At 42.5% G+C, this 21,272-nt stretch overlaps 1 pseudogene; it reads left to right on the forward strand.

Annotated features, from left to right (window-relative positions):
- Positions 1-1,959: 1,959 nt before the first annotated feature.
- On the forward strand, positions 1,960-2,058 carry LOC132305783 (small nucleolar RNA R71; annotated as a pseudogene).
- The last annotated feature ends 19,214 nt before the right edge of the window (positions 2,059-21,272 follow it).

Raw genomic sequence — 21,272 nt, forward strand, 5'->3', positions numbered from 1 at the left:
AGCTCACTTCCTTGATATTGAAGATCATGACATTTATCTACAATATTAACCTCTCCTTCATATTTGTCAAATGAATTAGGTGTGGGATTGAAGATATTCAACTTCACCTTCATGTGGCCAAATGAGATCTTCATTACCCCCGTCCTACAATTGATGTTGGCATTAGTGGTTGCCAAGAGAGGACAGGCAAGGATAACGGGAATTTGGCTCTTAGGATTGGGGACCGGTTCCGTGTCTATGATAACGAAATCAACCGGGAAGAAGAATTTATCAATTTTAATCAAAACATCCGCAATGACACGCCTAGGCTTCTTGATAGATCGGTCGGCAAGTTGCAAAACTACCGACGTCGGTTTTAATTCACCTAGGCCTAATTTGACATAAACCGAGTATGGAAAAAGGTTAACACTTGCTCCTAAGTCAAGCCTATTAATGATATGACCACCAATGATGCATGAAGTAGTAGGTGAACCGGGGTCCTTAAACTTTGGCAAAGTGTTATGTTGCAAAATTGAGCTTACTTGCTCGGTCAAAACCACTTTCCTTGGTCCTTGGCTCTTGTTCTTCTGCTTTTGGGTGCCCAAGTCTTTCAAGAATTTGGCATAAGCCGGAATTTGCTTGATTGCATCCAAAAGTGGAAGATTAACTTTTACTTGCCTAAACATTTCCATAATTTCATTGGTTTTTGCCTTTTGCTTGTCTTTTGAAATATATCCTTTTAAGGCATTCGGAAATGGAACTTTTGGTTCAAACACTTTTTCAAAATTTCCTTTTGAACTCTCTTCAACACAAGAAGTTTTCAAATCACTTTGTTTCAGATCATTTTTCAGCAAAACTTTTTCAACATCATTTTTCAAAGCTTCTTTTTCAAACACATTTTTCAAGACTTTCTCATTCACAAGATCATGTATATGCAATGAAGGAGGAATAGGATGTGAAACGGGATGGGTGACAACTTGAGGCTGCACCGGTTCACTCTCTTCATTGGACACTTCTACTTGATTGTCCACAATCCTACCACTCCGCAAGGTAGTCACCGCATTAACATGTTCAATGGTATGGCCTTCCGTTGAGGAATAGGTTTCCACAACACCTTGTTGCTTAGATGGGGCATTTATAGGCATCTTTCCCTTCTCTCTTGCATTAAGAGTGCTTGTTATTTGCCCTACTTGGGTTTCTAGCTTTGCAATAGATTGAGAGTGAGAATGAAGCAATTGAGTGTTAACTTCTAAAGTGCCCAAAGCATTTAAAACTTTTTCTTCAAAGGCGGGACTTCTAGTATTTCCTTGGGAATAAGATTGGTTGGGAAAATAAGAATTAGCAAATTGATTCCCTTGTGATTGATAAGGTTTATAACCTTGGGATCCTTGGTTTTGAAGTGGAGGTGGAATGTACTTCCCTTAAAAACTGCCTTGGGAAGGGTTTGAGCCCTCTCCTTAGTTTTTCCAAGAGAAATTCGGATGATTCCTCCAACTTGGATTATAATGAGTACCATAAGGATTGTTTCCTTGGTTCACAAAAGCTGCATTGACTTGTTCATTAGGTTCATTTTGCACTTGTTCATGAGGACAATGAGAAGTAGAATGAAAAACACTAAAACAAGTCATACATAATTCATTTGATGCACGATGAGAATGGTTAGGGAAGGAAGATACTTGGTTCGCCGAGTTTTGGTTAATCAAAAATTGATCAAACCTTTGAGATAAAGACTTCATTTCGGCGGCTATTTCATTTGAATGGTCGACTTGATGTAAGCCAACACTCTTCTTACCTTGTGAATTTCTACCATTCTTGGATGATAATGTTCTATGCAAAGAATTTTCACTCATGCTCTCATAAAGACGCCACACGTCATCCTCATGCCTATTAATGTATGAGCCACCCATGGAAGCATCAACCATGACTTTGTAATTGTCCGATAAGCTCTCAAAGAAATATTGAACTAATTTCCATTTGGGCATGTCATAATGTGGACACTTCCTGAGCAATTCATTGAAGCATTCCCATGCCTCATGAAACGTTTCTCCATCCCCATGTGAAAATTCTTTAATTGAAGTTCTCATAGCATTGGTTTTAAAAACCGGATAATACTTCTTCAAGAACTCTTGTTGCATTTCTGCCCAAGAAGTGATTGAAAAAGGCCTAAGATTGTTAAACCAATACTTTGCCTTGTCTTTTAAGGTAAATGGAAAAAGTTTGAGTCTTAAGACCTTTTCCGGCATGTCCGTATATTTTACGGTGGAACATACTTCAAAAAACTCATCCAAATGCTTGTAAGGTTCTTAACTTGGAAGTCCATGATAGTTAGGAAGCATTTGAATGGTTTGTGGCTAAATTTCATAATGATGTGCTCTAAATGGAGGCAATTGGATGCATGTAGGTGCATTATACTCATTAGGCACATAATGGTCTCTTAAAGCAAGAGGTGGATTAGCTACTTAAGGTGCAACATGGACACCTTGGTTTTGAATTCCTTGATTGATGATGGGAGGTTGTGGAGCATACATTGGCCTTGGCATTCCATATGGAACTTGGCCTTATTGTGGTGGTTGGTGAATGTATGGCCTAGGCATGCCTAATGGTACTTATATGTTCTCATTGTGCACATTAGGATGAAGGATACCTTGTTGGTCTATGTGACCAAGGTCCTCAACATGATCGTCATTGTGGTCATCCATTGATAGATTAGTTCTATTTGAACTTCCTCTTCCCCTAGGATTTCTAACGATGGATTCAAGATGCAAATCAAGAGGGACAAGAGTTGGTCTCAATGAACGACGACCATGCATACACAATGCAAAACACAACAAGCACAAAGAATGACAAACACTTCGACTTCACAACAATTTTAATGAAACTTCCTCCACAAACACTTAATTCATACTCCCATGTTTTAACAACAATGATGCAAAGAACAATTAAGAATGCCTCCACGCGGGCTCACGATTTAACTAAGGGATTGAGCAAAGAAAGTCTCACAAAGGTCCTATAGCACTTCAACTCCAAATTTAAAGCTTAGCTTAGCAAATTTTTAAAATTTTTAGCACTTTTCCTTGCTTGCTTAGCTTGAATGCTCCTTTGCTTGCTTCCTCTCCAGCAATGCACCTAGTCAAAGATGAATAACACAATAAGTAACCAAAAAGAAAAATAAAAATATAGTAAAGACACGATCAAAAGAGTACTAATCCTAATTGATTCCACAATTTCGACGTTGCCAAATCAAATCAATCCCCGGCAGTGGCGCCAAAAACTGGCCGGTGTTCTCGTCGTCCTACACCATCAAGTTTGAAGAGTGTGCATTAAGGGGAAGGCCAAGTTTCACATTTATAGAAGCCACTACTACCTTTCACTATAAATATAGCTAGGGCGAGTAGGGATAGTCCCAAGGGATTGTGAGGGTCGAATAAGGTTATGGAATCGCTATTAGGGCTAGTAGGTCGAGTGATCAAACAATTGGTTGGTTGATTCATTAAACTAGAGAGCAACTAAATTAAACTAAGTGATAACAAAAGAATGCAACTAGGAGTAAGTAAGAGAGAGAAGAGTCTTGGGGTTTAGAGATCACCACCAAGTAATGCATTTCTATATCATTGACAAGTGACTAATGTGGGCAAATGGTGTGTTACAATATTGGTGTGTGTGTGTGTGTGTTTAGTTGATTCAACAAGCAAGGATGACTAGTTAAGCATGTATTGTCTAAACATCATGTGAAAGGCACAATATATCTAAGTAATGAAGCATATATTGTCTAAACAACATGTGAAAGGCACAATAGATTAAAACAAGTCATTAATCCTTTCATTAAGCTCACAATCCAAATACAACACAAAGTTAGAGACGTATGCTACTTGTATTCAAAAGCTTGGATCATCAAACAACAAGCATGGATTGTCCTCCCATTTAACACTACACTACTAGCCTAAAAATAAAGTAAAGGAGAGGTACAATCCATCAAGGAATAAGTATGAACCATCAAGAAATCACAAGAGCATTCCATTAAGCACTATGTTTTGACAATCTCTAAATCTATAGCATCAATACACATAGACATGCATCAATAACACAAAATCTAGAGACAAGCACATAGACATCTATTCTAACATACATAGACATATGGATAGAATGAAATGATTAATTGAAAGCATCTAACCACATGAATCATTGAACAATCAAGATCTATATATATCAAAGTGTTAAAACATTAATTACAACACTAATCCCTCAATAATACACAAGATTAAGATATAGAAAACATTCTTGGGGCTAATTCTAGCCCCAAGAGGATGTCTAGCCACTCATGGTGATGTTGCTCCAACCCTCAAGGGCTAACTCCATGGAAGAAATCTGCTCCTTGTTGATGAAGAACTCCAATGGTGTCTCTAGCCTCCTCCTCTTCTCTTCTACACTAAGAATAGCCTCTAAAGTTGTATCTACCAAAATGCTAAGTATCCAATGGTGTCTCTCTCAAAAAGTGCATCATATTCCTTTTATAGGTAGGTCAAGTGACACACAAAATGAGCTGGGGTCGTGCAAAGCATATTCCCTAATGATTGGATAAAGAACAACTTTCAATGAGCTGGAAATTTAACTTTTTCGCACTGGAGGAAGTTCAATCGGTCGAACCTTGGACTTGGATCGATTGAACTTGGCTGAGATCTATCGAACTAAGGCTGGATTGATCCAACTGGTTGAGCTTTTTGGGAAAAGACAAATCCGATATATTTTGGGAGATATTTTTGGAAAAAGGACAAAAGTGGTTAGTGGGTGGTACAGCTGTGGATAAGATCAATCATTTGAATAAGGACAAAAGTGTTCGATCGATCGAAGGGTAGTGTTGGATCAATTGAACTTTGGACTTTCTGCTTTAGGTTAAGGTTTGGATCTATCTTGAAGTACTGAGATCGATCAGTGTTCGATTGATCGAACCTTGAAGTTGGATCGATCGAACTTTGTTGCTTCCCACCTTTGGTTTCATTTGCTTCTTTCTTTCTCCACTTTGCTTCTTTCTTTGTTTAATCCCATAATTGTTTCAATTAAGCTCTTATTTTGCTGAGTTTACTTATTTTTGGGATAAATGCCTAAAAATGGAAATAATTCGAAATCAATCTAAAACGGTAAAGTAAGATAGATAAAGGTACTAGAATGGCTAAGCTTAAGGGGTTTAAATACGCATTTTTCAGCGCTCATCAGGTGATGAGAGACGAGACATCCAGAGCTAGCTCTTCCATTTCTTCCTCTCTTACCCTCGCTGAAGTGTCCTCCTGTCCATAACAATATAAGGCACTCTCACCTAAGGCTTGCATAAAGTTAAAGTAGGTAAATTTGGAAATTCACTGTCAAAAGCTAGTACCTCGCCTGAGCTTATATCGTGGACAGTGGTGTCAATTCCACCATCTCGCACCCGGCGAAGCCTGCGCAACCCACTTTGCCCCGGCCCAAAGGCTGCAGCCATCGAGCCATGCTCTCCAACGAGAGGCTGTTCGCCATCATCTTCAGAGGTGGTAGTATCCTCACTCGGTTGGTTCATCTACGAGTGGGATTTTGCTCGCGGAGGCCATAGGTCGAGATGTGCTTGGCGTTGGAGGCCTCACACTCTCCTCCCTCGTGGTAGCAATGGCTGGCTCTGTAGTGCTTACAGCTGCTCGTTTGCTGGGGGGGGGGGCAAGGTTTGCGCGTGAAGTGGCCCTTGTCTTGCGTCTACAGACAAGCACTGGGGCTGCCTCGACGACAGGGTTAGCGATCGCCGCGACAGGTTGCGAGGTTTCCCCTTATTACATTGCTGTGGGTGTAGGATCAGGGGCGAAGCAACGGAGGTCCCCCCTGTCAAATTCTATAGAAGGCCTCAGTGAATGATCCCCTGTATAGATCACCAATGCCTTTGCGCGTTGGGCAGGACTCTGACAAAAATCTTTCCAACTTACTAACTCTATCGCCCAAAATGAGCGAGCCGTCTCTGTACACCTCGGGACCCTGCCCCTCCCTGGCAGGAAGATAGGGCCAATTCCTTCACGGAGTAGCCCAATGTGAGCCGCTATAAACCTCGCGAAAATACTCTCGTAAGAGTCTTCGCCCTCAACAAAGATGTATTGCGAGGGTATCCCCTTATCATAGCCAAATTACAGAGGGACTCTGCGAGGGTTGTATGTCTTCGATATTTGGCCCCCTTCCCATATCGCGGGCAAGTAAGCAGGGGTGCTCATCAACAGGAACACCAATATTTCATTCGCGTTCAAGCGATGAGCACCCGTTAGAATGTGCTTATTATCATCGAAATACATGGGCAGAGTTTTACCCCCAGGCAGGTCCACCGCATAGGGACGACTAATGAATTGGAAGCTTTGGTCTAAGGCATATCCCAGGCGTCCTCGCGGCGACCGACCATGCCACCTCATGCCTCGTACTACCTCCTTATCCATAGTCAAGTTTACTGGAATGGGAGCATAGGATTGGAACCTTTCGTACAGGAACATTTGTAGAAAGATAGAAGACGCATAAGAGCAATGGACATAGCGCCCCACAGACCGTCCCATGTCTTCCCACACTATATCGAGACGGTGGTACAATATTCCTAAAAAGAGAAGTGCGAGGACCACTTTCACACCACTCGCCAGTTTCACTGCCAGATCTATAAGTCGTGGCTGCGGAGTATCTTCCGGAGTCCCATCGAAAAGGTATCTCGATAGCCAACATAGTAAGTAGGCCGCGAGACTGGAAGAATGATCTGCCAAGGGACCTGGAATCCCTTTTCTTCCCTCCTCTAAGAGATTCTTTTTTGTCATTAGGAAATCCTTAAAGTAGTATCGCACCAAAACCCCAAGAGTGGCCTTACGTGTACCCTTGCCTCGCTCAGCATGGCGAACACCCTGTGCGCCCCACAATGACTTGAAATCTTTGATTTTCTCCAGAGCCGTCTCGAGATCATGAGCCAAAGCCTCTTCAGCTTGTACGAATTCCCAAGAGCCAGGATTCTCTACCCCTTGAAACGGTAGCCCTAGCAACTCGCTCACATCCTCAATAGTGGGAGTGAACTCTCCCCATGTAGCGATGAAAGTGTGCGAGCTTGAGGTCCATCGCGAAGTCAGTTCCCATAAACTAGCAGTGTCGCGAGGAATGTGTATTTAGCGAAACAGCTTAATACACGGTGTCAAGCTCGCTGCATCCAAAATTGCCTTGTACACCGGGTTTGCAAGGATCGCATCCGTCCATTTTTCCCAACTATGGGCCGGACTTATGTGATTATTGAAGTTCACATAGGACCATGGATATTGCCCTTGCTCGACCCCAAATCGCAGAATCGTATCCGCAGGGATGTGAGGAGCTAAGTTAATTTCAACTTCATCCTCTATCAACTCAACCACTTCAAGCAGTTCGCCGGCGACCACAAACTAGCTCGCCTGGTGCCAAAATATGTCACTCTTTCCAACAAATGGTTCCCGTCGCCATTCCGAATCTGCTGGCACCTTTAGCGGAGGGCAATTCTTTTTGCATAACTCTTGTTTATTACTAACCATGGTGGCAGTCCTCTCCACTAAGAACAACAATGAACCAAAGAACTTTAAACTTTTGCAAGATCTTTTCTCCGGCGACGATGGAAGTTCAGGTAATCACAGTACTTTCTAAGCTATTTTCACAAGTAAACCCTTTACACCGTCACTGTTCCCTTTTAATAGCCTTCTCAGCTCGGGAACCCCCAAAAATCAAATCGACAACAGACGGCGCATTAATAACTGGAGGCGACCTTTCACGCTTGCGTCCCTTCAACCTCTTCGAAACAATAAATGACCTAGAAACCTAGTCTTGCACGCGTAATAATTCATTCTGAATCGTCGCAAGTGCAAGGGGGAAAAATGTGGGTGTCACTTATTAGAAGCTGATGTGGCATGTTGACAAGTCAAAACAACTCTAGCCAAATCCTCCGTGGTAATTTGAAAAGTCCAAAGCCTCGAAAGGTCAAATCTCGAGCACTCTAAGCCCTGGCATCTGTCCAGGCTCTCGAGCCTCGAAAGATCAAATCTCGAGCACTCTAAGCCCTGGCATCGCTCCAGGCCCTCAAACCTCAAAAGATCAAATCTCGAGCACTCTAAGCCCTGGCATCGCTTCAGGCCCTCAACCCTCAAAAGATCAAATCTCGAGCACTCTAAGCCCTGGCATCGCTCTAGGCCCTCAACCCTCGAAAGATCAAATCTCGAGCACTCTAAGCCCTGGCATCGCTCCAAGCCCTCAAGCCTCGAAAGATCAAATCTCGAGCACTCTAAGCCCTGGCATCGCTCCAGGCCCTCAAGCCTCGAAAGATTAAATCTCGAGCACTCTAAGCCCTGGCATCGCTCCAAGCCCACCAAGTCTCGAGAGATCAAACTTCGAGCATACAAAGCCCTGGGATCGCTCTAGGCCCAATAAGCCTCAAGAAGGTGATCCTCGAGTATCCCAAGCCCTGGCACCACACCCAGCCCATTAAGCCTCGAGAGACCAACTTTCGAATACCTCGAACCCTGATGTTATGCCAGACAATACTGTTTTGAAATATTGGAACTCCTTAGCACGAGATGAAGGTAGGATCTTCGTGTTATATGAATCCATATTTGGGAAACTTAGGAGGATCTTGGATTGGTGGATGAGAAGTCAAGAGGTGCTTTCGTTCTCGGTAAGGCCCAATTAACAAGATGATGGGATTATACATGTCATGACAGCAAACCTTAAAATCATAATTAATGCTATGTCAGGCTTGACCAACCAATGGCCAAGCAACATTTAATGCCCCTGATTAAGGGAGAAGTGACATGGCAACATGGGACAAGGATCGAGGAAAGGATTAGACCTTTCAGACCCTAAATCTTCAGGATTACTCACGTAATCCGGATTGGGGGTGATGCATGCGAGGGACCATGCATGGAAAGAACCATTGGATAATAACCAATGGAATCTAGATCTATAAATGGCACTGCTATGAAGAAAGAACCAACCCCCAAAAGGAAGAAAAGCTGTCATGAAATATTGTATACTCGCCCTACCACCATCTTTGTCTTGATAGTTGGTCTTCTTCTCCTCCTCCTGCACTGAGCATCTCCTCTGTTTTCCTTCGTATTTGTATTCCTGATATCTTTATTTTATTGCTGTTTTATTATCTAGTAGAAAAGAACCCCTACATTCTAAACCCCCCGAATCTGCAAATGACTCGGTCATTCAATTGGATGATTCTTCACCCCAAGTGGAAGTATCTATTTCAGGGTCAGATAGTGTTTTCACAAAAGAAGAAAGAAAGATGATTTTGTCTATTCGGCGTATCAAGTTCACCATTGACTCCATAATAGAGGAATTTGAGATTTTCAAGGGGATAGAAATTGTCGAAAACTCAAAGGGTGCTGATTTAGTTTCGGCGAAGGCGTCGGAAAGAACGAATTGCTTCTATCGGTTGGGCACCTTAATGCTCTTCGATTTCCTCTTCACCCCTTTTTTTCACTTAATCTTCAATAAGTTAAGTCTTGCCCCCCTTTAAGTAAACCCTAACTTTTTTCAGATAGTCTCGGCACTTTTGGTCCGCCGAAGGTTAGAGAGTCTTGACTTGACTCTTGCTGACCTGTTAATTGCCTACACCATCTCTAGGCACGGGACTGAGCCTGGCCGTTTTTATTTTACTTCTTCTCTTCAACAGAGGATATGTACAGACCTTCCTAACTTCGAGAAGAAATGGAAAGAATGGATGATAATTGTTAAAGGGAATTGGGCTGTGTCTCAGTCGAGCAAACTCCCAATCCCACGCAAATTTGGAAAGTTAGGTATAGAACATTTTTTATCCCTTCATGACAAGTGGTCTGGTTGTTTCCCATGTCAAGTCTTACACTTTCGTCACACTTATGAATTTCTTGGCATTTTTTCAGTGACCTTCCCCTTCTCAACAGCTAAGAATAGGCTCTCCTTTCTCGAAGGACAGGTTTGGAGTGATCCTGTATCCATTGAGGAGTTGCTCTTTTCGTCCAACTTAAAAGAAATCGCCTCCAGTGCTGCAGCAGCCGACCTCATGGATTTGGCCCTTCCTTCTTTTGACAATTTCCCTCTTACTGATAAGGAGAAGAAAAGAGTTGAAGCTATTAAGAAGAAAGCAGCGGAGGATCAGCCTCTTGTTGTTATCCGTTCTACTGAGCATGAGAAGGAGGTTGATGAACCTCCTCTGAAGAAGACAAGGTAGAATCCTCCTCCTACCAGCAAGGGTAAAAATGTTCCCAAAAGTAAAGGGAGGAAGGCCAATGAAGCTGACCCTGAGGCTGAGGTTAGGGATTACATCTTAGATGAAGCTAGAGAACCTTAGAGGCACATCTTTTCCAGAGCTGACAAGTCAATTCTTTATTCTGTAGATTCTGTAGTCATTGACCCTTCTGTTGCTTTAGCAGTAGCTAGGGGAATGTGTTTGCCCAAGGATGAGGAGATTTTTGGTAACATGAGGTTGGACCAACTGCTACCTTCTGCCCCTGTTCCTGCTATGGAGGTTTGCATTTTCCCCCCTTTTTTTGATATTTACTTAATTTCCCTTCACTCTATTTACTTCATTGATGATTGTGCAGAGCATGTATCATACTATGGCCTTGTGTGCCACTGTTAAAGCCCAGTCAATCTTTATTCAAAAAATGGAAAAGGAGCTGGAAGCTGCTGAGAAGAAACTCTCACATTCACTCAATGATGCAAAGATGGCTTATAATGCTAGGGATACATACAAGAGTTAACTTGCATCTACTGAAGCTAGGATGAAGGAGTTGGAGCCTGAGAACCTTCGGTGAAGGGATGCAATTAATACCTGCACAACTGCTAGGAAGCAGATGCAGGAATGTTATTCTTCCTTGGTACAACTATTAAGTGCCAAGGCCTTTCAGTTCGGCTTCAACCAAGGCTTAGGAGATAAGCAGAAGGACCCTGAGGCTTTTGATACCGATATGGGGGTATCTTTCCCTTATGATGAAAGTCCGAAAGCCAGGAAGCTGAGGTACTATTCGCCGAGATGGTGAAGTCTCATCAAGGGGATCTTTCAACATCAAGCTCTCTAGTTCCAGCGGCTCCAAGCCCTTCAATACCTCCAGCTTCAAACCCAACTGTGGTGGATGCTTTTGATTCTGCTCCTTTTGACCCCAAAAGGAAGTAGAATTGTGTAATTTTCTTTTATTTTGAAATAACGTGCTTTGAGACAATATATTTTTGCTCTGGGGCTGTAATGATTAAACTTGTTTTGATGTGATTCGCATGTCTGTGAATGCTTTTGAATTGCATATAATTACTAAGCAGCAATGTTCACATATTTTTGAGGAAGATTCACCGCCTAAGGGCTTCGAATCTCTTATAGTCCGAAGCAAAATAGGATAAGTGGTAAGAAAAGGATTTCTATGACAATTTGGCTACTATCTGAAGATTATTTTTCCATCTAGTGATCTAACCGTCAAGGGAACCCTTCTTGTCATTTACTTATATGGAATGGGTATATCCACACTTATTTTTTCGTGTACTATTTCGATGTGGGACAAAACTTTTTATGGGTTGGACTTTATTGGCCAGGTATAGTGGCCTGTAGGTGTGATAACCGTGAGGAATATTTGCCCCCACTTAAGTTCAATCCTTATTGATGTAACTTTGAACTCTTGGGGTCCGAGGTGATATATTCCTCGGCTATGAGCCTGAGAGGAATTGTATTGTGCCTGACTCTTGGGGTCCGAGGCAATATATTGTGCCAGACTCTTGGGATCCGAGGCGAAATATTCCTCTGTTACGAGCTTGAGAGGAATTGTATTGTGCCGGGCTCTTGGGGTCCGAGGCGATATATTCCTTGGCTATGAGCCTAAGAGAAATTATATTGTGCCGGGCTATTGGGGTCCAAGGCAATATATTCCTCAGCTATGAGCCTAAGAGGAAAAAACGCCACGCATGTAAGGCAAGCCGAAGATTCAAAAGTGATATGAGGCCACAAAAAAGAGTAACTGTGACTGGGAAGTCTCAAATGCATTTGCTTGGGAGACTATCTTTCACAGAGAGTCTCTTCGTGGCGACTAGACGTGGTTCTCCACAACTATATAAACCATACACCCCTTGTATTTCCAGTCGACGTGGGACAAAAAATAGAGTTTGCATTGTAGGCTAGGAGTTGGGCTTAAAAAGAATTATTACAAAGAATGCCCACTGGTATCAAGGCTTTGAGCACCATTTGGGCTGGGCTGTTTCTGTTACCAGCGGGCCCTCTTTGCAATGCATTTAAATATTTTAATATTTCTCTATATAAAGGAATGTATAAAGGTATTTTTTATCGGTGTGGGATAACAGTAAAAGTAAGTTACTGTGTGAAAACTCAAAGTAGTTTTTAAAAAATGAACAACTGTTATGTCCAATTGAAGATAGTTTCCACAAACAAAAAAATAATCGTTTCCATAAACAAACAATCGTTAACTTTGTGCCTATTTTTGTCTTTTCTTCTTTTTGTTTTTTGTTTCTTATCGTAACATCAATACATAGTAGGGTACTAATGGGGTACTAGGATTTGCCCTCTTTTATGAAAAGAAAGAAAAACTATATAAACATGAAGTGAAATAGCATCCCTCACTGAATATTAACATGTGTGTCAAAAGCGATCACTCATGAGATTGATTACTTGACAATATGAAAGTTTATTATATGGGCCTAAACAGCCTTATTTGTATAGAGACAAATATATTGTCTATTTGTAAAAGAAAAACAAGTGGACTATATTGTCTAATGATAGTACCTTTTGAGGTGTATTGCATTTCATGGATGTGCAATTGGACGTCCATCAGCTTCGGCTAACCGGTAAGCTCCTTTCCCTACCACTTTTGTGACTCTGTAGGGTCTGGTCCAATTGTGTTGTAACTTCTTTACGTAGGTTGTTTCCTACTTTAGCACCCAATCGCCTACCACAAAGCTTCTGAACTTGACGCGCTTGTTGTAACTGTTACGCAACTGTTATTGGTACGAAGCGAGCCTAACTGCTGTAGCATCCTTCTTTTCTTCCAAGAGGTCGAGGCTATGCTCAAGTTATTGATCATTGTTCCCCTCGATCAATAAATGTGTCTAAAGAGTAAGCACTGTTGATTCCGTACGAATGACAGCTTCAGACCAATCGGCCATTGCAAAGAGGCTTTCCCCCGTTGGCCGTCGTGGGGTGGTTCGGTATGCCTAAAGCACCTGAGATAGATTCTCGTACCACTTTGATTTGAGCTTCTCCAACTTTTTCTTGAGACAACTGAAGATGGTTCGGTTAGTTATTTCAACCTGCCCATTTCCTTATGGATGACTAACTGCGGCTAATTTCTGTCGGATCCCATGCTCAGCGAAGAACTTTCTTGTGCTTCTATTGTCCAAGTTCTTACCGTTGTCCATCATGATAACCCTCGGGACTCCGAATCGGTAGATGATATTGTTCCATATAAAACTCTTTACTTGTTCATGGGTCACACTTAAGTAAGCTTCTGCCTCTACCTATTTCGTGAAATAATCCTTGGTTAGCAACACATATTCCTTTTGGTCCACAGCTTTAGGCAAAGGCCCGACCATATCAATCCCCCATTGTGCGAATGGCTATGGATTCGCCATGGCGTGCAAATCCTCAGCAGGCTGATGTTTTATTGGGCCATGTCGCTGGCATTTGTCGCATGTCCTGGCATATTCTTCAACATTCCGAGCCATGTATGGCCAGAAGTAACCTTAAGTTAAGACCTTATGCGCTAGGGATCTGCCGCCGGAGTGGTTGCCACAATCCCCGTCATGAATTTGTTTTAATATTACGAGGGTCTCAGTGGGGCTTAAGCACTTCAGGTAAAGACCTGAGAATGACATCCGATACAACTGATTATTGATAATAGAATATTTGGCTGCGGTGAACCTGAGTTTCTTTGCCTCAACTTTCTGTTCGAAAGAGTTCTATGCTTGAGGTAAGCTTCCAGCGAATCCATCCAGCATGGTTCTCGTGGAATGTCCAGGATCACCATTATATCCTGCCGAGGACTTATACTAGGTTCGTGCAAGATATTGGTACTATCCGGACCAAATCTTCGTCTGAGGAAGATGCCGCTGTGGCCAGTTGATCTGCTTCGGAGTTCTTCTCACGAGGTACTTGACAGAATTTGATTTGATCGAACCCATGTGTAGCACTCTATATAACCTCCGCATATACTTTCATTCTTTCTTCTTTGGGCTGATATTTTTCTGTCACCTGATTCACAATAAGTTGAGAGTCACTAAAAACCTTTAGACACCTTACCTGGAGCTGGTTTGCCAACCGGAGTCCGGCGAGCAAGGCCTCATACTAAGCTTCGTTATTAGTGGCAGGAAAAGTTAGGCAGATTGATTGATGCAACTTGGTGCCTTCAGGGGTTGTGATGCTAATTTCGGCCCCGACACTAGTTAGGTTCGAGGAACTGTCTACCCGAAGCTCCCATTGTGATTCGGAAGGGTCTGGCTCTTTGGACTTATCTTCATACTCAAGGAGAAAGTCAACCAATGCCTGGCCTTTGTGTGACACCTTTGGCTCATAACATATATTAAAGAAACTGAGTTTGATTGCCCACTTAGTTATTCTTCCAGACGAGTCTAGCTTGGAAAAAATAACTCACATAGGGTAGTTGGTTAAAACTACAATGCTATGAGACTCAAAATAGTGCCGAAGCTTCTTCTTTGCGTCCACCAGTGCTAGTATAATCTTCTCTGCTTTTTTGCACCGTGTCTCAGTATCTATCATTGTTTTTCTTGTGTAGAAAATTGGATACTGATTCTTCCCTTCTTCTCTGATCAGTACAGTACTTGTGGCTATGCCGAAGATTGCTCAGTACATAGTGAGAGTTTCACCAGGCTTCGGAGCAGACAGAATTGGAGGTTCAACCATGTAACACTTCAATTAATTGAAAGCCACTTGATGTTCAAGAATGGTTTGCATCAAAGAACGGTTTACACTTATCTGATAACCGAGAGATAAAGTAGCTAAGAGCTGCGATTCAGCCAATCAGAACCTGTACTTCCTCTGTGAGTTTTTGGTTCCTGATTTTGTATAAGGGCCTGAGCCTGAGCCGGGCTCAATTCTATTCCTCTCTTGTTAACAATATGGCCGAGGAACTACCTTGAAGAGACTGTAAAGGAACACTTGGAAGGATTCAGCTTCATGTTATACTTTCTCAAAGTGTCAAAGACTTCCTGGAGGTGCTTGGGATGATCCTCCTTCTTTACACTTTTAACCACCATATCATCAATGTAGGCCTCGACCGTCTTTCCCAGCATCTCATCAAAGATCTTGTTAACGAGACGCTGGTAAGTCGCCCCAGCATTTTTGAGTCTGAAGGGCATGACTCTGTAACAGTAGGTGCCTTTCTCTATTATAAAGGTAGTTTTTTCTTCATCCTCTGGATTCATAGGGATCTGGTTATACCCAGAATACGCATCGAGGAATGTGATTCTCTCGTAACCAGTGGTAGCATTGACCATCGGGTCTATCTTGGGTAGTGGGAAGCTATCCTTGGGGCAAGCCTTGTTGAGATTGGTAAAATCTATGCACACTCTCAACTTTCCATTCTTCTTCTGAACTATCACCACATTCAAGAGCTATTGTGGATAGTGCACTTCTCGGATGAAATCTGCTTGAAGTAGTTTGCTTACTTCTTCAACAATGAATCGATTGCTCTCAAGAGTAAACCTTTTATGTCTTTGCTTAACTGGTTTGAATGCCGGATCCACCTTTAGGCTATGGCATTAGATTGACGAGCTGATTCCTACCATGTCCGAATGATCCCAGTCAAATGCATTTGCGTTCCGTCGAATGACATCAACTAATGTTTCTTTCTCCTCGGCTGTAGAGGAAGAGCCCATATAAGTGACTTTCTGGGGATCGTCGAGGATAACTTCAACGGCCTCGAGGGATTCCTCGGTAGGCTTTGTAGCTTTAGCTTCATCCTATGCTTTTAAGTATTTTAGCAGAGGGCTCTGCGATTGCTATTTGGACATACTTTCGGGGGTTGCATCTGACTGGGACTGCTTGATCATCTTCTTTGCTTCATTCAGTGTTAGCATGTAGCATTCTTTAGCAACAACCTAATCTCCCCAAAGATTGATAACCTCCTTACCGTCAGGAGACAAGCATCGCATTACCTGATGAAGGGTAGACGGAACCTCGTTCATTCAGTGGATCTAACCTCTTCCCATAATAAGATTATAAGAAGGATGGATTTCTGTTATAACAAAGTTTTCCTTCAACGTCCTTTTTGCTGCAATGACGGATAAATTAATTACCCCAAGAGGGTCTACCTTCGTGCCATCGAACCCCATCAAGGGACTGGAGGTGGGCTGAATTGATGATGACGGGATCTCCAGCTATTCAAAGACCACCTTTGTGATAATATTGGCTCTACTACCTGGTCTATCAAAACCCTTTTGATCATGCAATTCGCCACCAAAAGACTGATAACTAGTGGATCCTCGTGGGGAAGTTGAACTCTGGATAAATCTCCATCACCAAATCCAATACTGATGCTGCCCGAAGTGATAGTGTTCACCGAGGATAACTTCCTTAACTTATGGGTTGCCCTCAATCTGGATCGATACACTTCCTCTGACTCTTGATCGTCCTCTGATCTTTCATGTATTGCATGAATGACTTTTACCTGACTGCCCTCCAATTTTTAGGATTGACCTCTCGAGGCTTCACATACTCCTTTGGTGTGATGTAATCTGCCAACTCACCCCTGGCTATCATGTTCTCCACTTACCGCCTAAGGGGATCTACAATTAAGGATGGCAACGGGGGGCAGGTTTGGGTGGGTGTACCCTCCCCACCCCGCAACCGTTTAAAAACTCCGCCCCCGTCCCCGCCCAAAACTGCAAAAATGGGGGAACTTTCCACCCCATCCCCGTAATCGTTAACATTTTTACCCCCGGGGTACCCACCCTGTAATACTCCTAATTTTAAAAGGATAGTCTCGGTATTTTAATTATTATTTTCTTGCATTTTGTGTGCCTATTTATTTATTTGATTAAGTGTTTAATTGTTTTAATTTAATGGAATTATTTATTTAATTGACTTATTTGAATTAACTGTCTTAATTTAATTATTTGTCAATTTTATATGCTTAGGTGGATATTTAATTATTGAATTGTTTTACTTATCGTAAGTTAGGGTTTTATTTTTATGATTCATATTAGCCGCCGTAGATTTATGTTGCTTTATGGGCCGACTGGGATTGGAATTAGGGCTTGGTCTCTAAGTATATATGAAATAAGGTTATTGTTATAAGCCTATAAATATACACATTACGGTGGTTTAGGATTTTAGAAAACATAAACATAATTCACATATCAAAGCTACGAAGAGATACAGAGTGACGTTTTGAGAAAACAGAGCACGTTCGGTGTGGGATTTGACTGAGGCTTCAAGGTCGGACCTAGGAGAAGGGAAGAGCAGAAGTAAGAGGAGGATAGACAGTAGTTCAGTGTTGTAGGAGCAGTGGACACGACGCCGAGATTTCAAAACTGAAATCTTAGGCAAGTTCTTTTTTTCCTCATTCCCTCTGGCTTGTGTTCTGTGCACCTAGATAGTCTCTAGGGTTTAATTAACCATTAATTGAGTTTTATATGTATATTAGATGTTATATTGATGATATATATGTGTTGAAATATGTTAAATTATAGTTCGTGCATGTCTGATTTCAGTTGTATTCTTAAAGCATGCTTAGTCTGTAGAACTTGTAGCTTTTGTATTTAATTTCAACTACTGTAAATACACCATGGGGATTATATTGGACACATTTAGGACCCTTAGGAATAGTTTAAAACCAAGTAGACAGGCTGGGAGCGACCGGAGACGAATCAGAAGGTCGCAGAAGTTGTAGAGGTTGAAGACAGCTCTCAGAGGAGGTGAGAGCCGGCTTCATAAAAGTGGGAGCCGGCTCCTACACATGTAGAGCTGGCTCCAAGGTCCTTGGAGCTGGCTCCAGGATGATTAGAGCCTGCTCCCAAAGTCTTGGAGCAGGCTCTTTCTCAAATTTGCTTCCTGATGTTGTTGACGCACTGTTTTGAATTGTGTGAGGATTGAACTGTTCTAATGGTTCTGGAATTTCACAGAGGGACTAAGAAGTTGGTTTTGGGTGTCATTATGATCTTAAATTGATTTAGGGTGACCTCTAAGTGAATGGGATAAACAGTAAAGAATTAACGAACCCTCTATGCTGTTAACGGATGGAAGATAGACTAATTGCTTAATTAAATTTCAGCAAGTTAATGGGATTTAGTATGTTATAAAACTGATTTTAATGCATGATAGGGTCATGTATTTATTAGTTTTAACCTATGCATGTTTTGGACTTTGGTTGCTAAGCTACTGTTCATAATTCTGTAGTTTACTTGGTTGTTTTAAACTAGATTATACTTTGGATTTAATTACTGTAATATCACACACTATTTTGCAATTATCGGGACTTCGGATTTGGACTGGATAATGGTTTTGGAATTTAATTGTTGGAATATTAAATCTTTTTCTGCAATTAGCTGGATTGTGGTTTGGATTTAAATTGCTCAAATATTAACCATCTTTCTACAATTATTTGGATAATGGTTTGGATTGTAAATTACTTAACTATTATTTGTGTGTTGTAATTTACATGGGTATGGAGGATTGTATGCACCGGTATGGGACGGTGGCATACTAGGGATGGTTAAGCTCAAAACTCCAACCTAACCTACTGAAGATGCAAGAAATTCGTCCTTTCTTTCTCTCTCTAGAACTCTTACATTTCAACCAAAAATATCTCCTCTTGCTCTATCCATTACTTCTCCTATTTATAGACACTTACAAATATTAATGGACTGCTAGATCTAGGCCCGTTCCTCTGTGAGTTTTGGTCATCTTTGATGGGCTACTCGCGTTCGGCCCATATGGCAGTGTCTCTCTATGGGCTTGACCCATCTGTACGGACCAGATGTCGCATTTGCGGGTCATATCCGGCCCATGTCACTTCGGGCCTCCTCAACTGCCCCCATAATTACCCCTTGTTTAATAAGGGGGTAATTATTGAAGGCGTCTCATCATGATGTTGACGGCTCGAGAAACCCATATGGGGGAACGGACGGTTAGATCCGGAATCAATGTTCCGGGGCTCGATGAATTTCTCGCCTTCCTGACGCTTCGGCCCTCGGGTCCACCTCACCTTTATAAGGCTCTAGAATGCCACTTCATGCCTTTTTACCGTCTCCATCATCAGTCAAATCTCTCGCTCATCTTTTTAGAACAGTGCTAAATTTCTTCCGGTGAAATTCTTCAAGAGTCATTCTTCCAGCGATCTTGCAGTGCTCTTTGTTGCTTTCTACCTCAGAGGTTAGTTTTGTTCCTTTTTACTTTCGGCAGACTTTTTTTTACCCTTTTAGATCCTTCAATCGCTTTCACCATGGTTGTAGATCTAGATGTTCTTCGTATGAGACTTAGACTTCCTGACAACATTCAAGAGTCATTCTTCCAGCGATCTTGCAGTGCTCTTTGTTGCTTTCTACCTCAGAGGTTAGTTTTGTTCCTTTTTACTTTCGGCAGACTTCTTTTTACCCTTTTAGATCCTTCAATCGCTTTCACCATGGTTGTAGATCTAGATGTTCTTCGTATGAGACTTAGACTTCCTGACAATATCCAAGTTAGGGTTTGCCCTAAGGATGTTAATATTATGACCGGTGCCGGCCTTCTTCCCGGCGAAGTTTTATTTACAAACCTTCAACTGAATGTCGTTAGGTTCCCTCTGCACCCCTTCTTTAATTATGTCTTCAATAGACTGGGGATATCCCCCCTGCAGGTAAACCCCAATTTCTTTAGAATCATATCCGTTATGTTACTGTTGATTCATGACAGAAGTCTGGACCTTGACCTCATAGATCTTCTTCTTTGCTATAAGGTCAGTAAGATCCGAACTAACGAGCCATTCTACCACCTCTACCCGATCGACAAGATGTCCATATGTACGGATACAATCAAATCTGAAAAGGGTTGGAGGGATAACATTGTGGGCGTTAGTGGGGCCTGGTCTTCGCCGGCTGCAGATAATTACCCAATCCTGAGCGCCTTTGGCGTCTGTTCTGTCTCCTCATATAAGAAATTCAAATCTCATAAAAATGATTGTCCCTGCGAAACATGTGTTCCTCACTTTTGTACTTTCTTATGTCGCTCCTTAGGCATACCTTGTGATGACTTGAGCTACAGTGTTTACAGGGATAGGAGTAATTACTTGAAAAAATACGTTCTGAACGATATTCCTTCTTGCTCAGACCTCCTCACTTCAAACAACCTTCTAGCGCTCTCATCCCTCGGCTATACCATAAGCAGGCTTCAGATTCCTTCATTCGGTAGGAGGAAAAATACTCCCCCAGCCACTTCTGCTGCTGGAGCAACCTCCTTTCCTACATCAGCCTCTTCTTTAGCTACCATCTCTGACACCATCCCGAGTACGGTGGCTGTCGATCCTGTTGTCAGCACCCCTGCTACTAACCCGAGCACATCTCCACAAATCACTACTACCCCTGCTGCCACTGGGGGTGCTCGGGACAAAAAACGAGGCAAAAGGCCTCATCCTGACGGTGGAGTCAACCTTGAGGAGGAACCTCTTGTAAGAAGGACCCGAGTCTCTGGGCCGAGCACTCTCTTGCATCGCCCAGTCAGAGCTCCTGCCCCCTCCGGGCCTATTGCAGCTGGTGCCTCTGCTTCTGCTTCTCCTTCTATTCCTGTTTTACCACCATGGGCTCCTCGGTACACCCAAACGGATGGGACATTCGTGAAGCCGAACGAGACCATGTTGAAGGATGGCCAGACCGCCATGGCGTATTACAGGAGTATGTGGACTCCGAAAGACCTTGAGGCGGCGAAGGGTCTGTCCCAGAAGGATGTGTTCAGTCGCTTTCCCCAATCTGCCATGGAGGTGACTTTTATTTTCTAACTCATGAATCCTCTCATACTATTTGCTCTTGCCTTCGTCCGACCAGGCGATCGGTTTAACCAGTATTCATGTATATCTATGCAGACTTTGTTTGGTATGATGGCTATGCAGAAACAGGTGGAAATGGGGAACGCCAGGGCCCGTAAGTTCTCTGATAGCTTGGATGTGGCTAATAAGGAAAACGACCTTCTTGCCAGCAAGAACACCGAGATATTGGCTCGGCTTGAAGAAACCGAAAAAGAAAGAGATGTTCTGAAGAAGGAGAACGACTCTCTTCAGGATGAGAAGGATGCCCTCCAGCTTGAAAAGAGTGTCTGGCAGACTGAACGTGATTCGATC

Source organism: Cornus florida, unplaced genomic scaffold (genome assembly GCF_030987335.1).
Source record: "Cornus florida cultivar Cherokee Brave unplaced genomic scaffold, ASM3098733v1 CherokeeBrave_3.0.0_Hap2_Chr04, whole genome shotgun sequence".
NCBI lineage: Eukaryota > Viridiplantae > Streptophyta > Magnoliopsida > Cornales > Cornaceae > Cornus > Cornus florida.